Source organism: Triticum urartu, unplaced genomic scaffold (genome assembly GCF_056163025.1).
Source record: "Triticum urartu cultivar PI428250 unplaced genomic scaffold, HENAU_Tu73 scaffold1863, whole genome shotgun sequence".
Classification (NCBI taxonomy): Eukaryota; Viridiplantae; Streptophyta; class Magnoliopsida; order Poales; family Poaceae; genus Triticum; species Triticum urartu.
The window spans coordinates 5,116-7,500 of NW_028260308.1; positions in this window are offsets into that span (position 1 = coordinate 5,116).

Genomic DNA, 2,385 nt, shown 5'->3' on the forward strand with positions numbered 1-2,385 from the left:
AGCTATCTTTGGTTTATTCATAGCATATATCTTCTATGGATCCGCTTATTCTTTTTTTCAGAATTTGGATTTAATAAACTCTTTTTACAAAGGAAATCCTAAAAAAGAATTTTTAGATCAAGTAAAAAAAAATATATACAGTTGGTCATATAATCGTGGTTATATAGATATTTTCTATACTAGGGTCTTTACCCTCGGTATAAGAGGGTTAACCGAACTCACGGAGTTTTTTGATAAGGGTGTTATTGATGGAATTACCAATGGAGTGGGTCTTGCTAGTTTTTGTATAGGAGAGGAAATTAAATATGTAGGGGGAGGTCGAATCTCGTCTTATTTATTCTTTTTTTTATGTTATGTATCTGTGTTTTTATTCTTTTTTCTTTCTTAAGTTAAGGAATTTACAACAAGTCTCTTGCAAAAATAACTATCCTATCCCCTTTCTACAATCTCTCTATATCCTTGTTACATAAGGTAAGTATTGTATAATAGTTCGGTTTTCCGCGATTTTTTCCATTCCTCTGTGTAAATACCCTAATATGGGTTCACAATCAATAACATCCTCACCATCGAGAGTAACGATCAGTCGAAGAACACCATGCATTGATGGGTGTTGAGGGCCCATATTGACTATCATGAGATCTTTTCTTGTAAGCGGTAGACTCATATCCTTTCTTCCTTAATTCATTATTCCATGAAAATGGATTATTCCATGAATTCCTCAAAGCGAGGCTCATCAAAATGAAAAATCTAAGACTACTATAAGACTACTAAAAAAATAATAAAACAAGAAAAAAATTTGAACGATTAAATTACTGCTCCCGAATATTCAACTGACCGATTAATTTCTTATAACGTACTCTATTTTTCTTTGCCAAATAAGCCAGCAAACGTCGACGTTTTCCCAAAAGTCTTCGTAGACCTCTTTCCGATGAAAAATCTTTTTTGTGTAATTCCAAATGTGAAGCAAGTCTCCGTATCTTATTGGTGAAACTGAATACTTGAAATTCAACAGAACCCCTGTTTTCTTCTTTTTCTTCTTTAACCATAAATCCAAAAATTTTTCTACCTCCTTTCTTTTTCATGTATTTTTCTGATCAGGAAAAATACAAAATTATGTCAGTTATTTTGAAGTTATTCTAATCTCGTACACACACAAATTTGCAATTATTCATCTACTACTGGAATTTGGATTTATTTTATCGATGCAAATTGGATTTGGATAGAAGGGTACATTCTTTCTAATATTTTAGATAGAAGAAATGTTTCTTCTATCTAAAATATTAGAAAGAATTTTGCTGATTTATTTATTGCTATATGCAATTTATGGAATTGATACACCATTTAATTGATATCATTTAGCAAAATGAAACACAGCATATGCATCCATCTTTTGGCTCGAGAATTTCACGGGATAGAGATATGGTATAAGAAATAGACTATTAAGTAACTCTAAATGAATTGTGGATACATCTGTATCCTTAACATACTGAAACGATTGTCATTATTCGTATCAAACCAATAGCGATTCATACAAGCTAAATCTTCTAATCAATGGTGGGCCAATAATGAATTTTTTTGCATATGTATTAAGACGCTTGGCCTGATTTCGAAATTGTCCAGAGTTTTATATGTTGTTTTCATTGCAAAATGATGGGTCTCCTTCCATAACTTTCCAATTACGAGTACGAGAATTGAAAGACATGAAAATTCTCAATTCTCTACGGCGTCTAGTAGATAGAAACAAGAAAATCAGAAGAATCTTTCTCTCTATTCACTATCATTCCGCGTCTTCGACTTCTATTAGTTTCTTTTCTTCTTTAATGCAATAGCTATAGTTTGATATAAGAATCCATTTCTCAAAGTAATGGAAACCATTCTCTTATAGGAAATGGTTCGAAAATCGCTATTCCACCTTTTAGGTATCGTGAAAAGTGATACCTGTGAAGATCGTGCATTTCAGTCAAATTCAGATCCGTTTTTCGAGTCCATGATATAATATAACCAAATTGGATAGATCTTCCACCTGTTTAGCTAAGAAAGAATAGATACAGAGGTGGATAATAGATCGATATGAAGATCATGAGCTGCCCCATAATGAAATCGCCAGTAGTCGCGAATATCTCCTTCTTCCCTAATCCAAGATTGGAGAAAGAAGATCTAAGAGGGACCTATGGAGAATGTAGTCAGAAATCCATAATAGAGTCCGACCACAACGACCGAATTAATTATCCTCATCGAGAAACTTAGACTACTAAATAGAAAAGATTTGAAAATCATGGCATGGGTCTCCTTTTTTTCTTTCTTTAGAGTTTTCTATATGCACAATTTCTCGATGTTTCGATGAGAATTTCTTGACTTTCCATATATAGAAAGAGATAGACTATA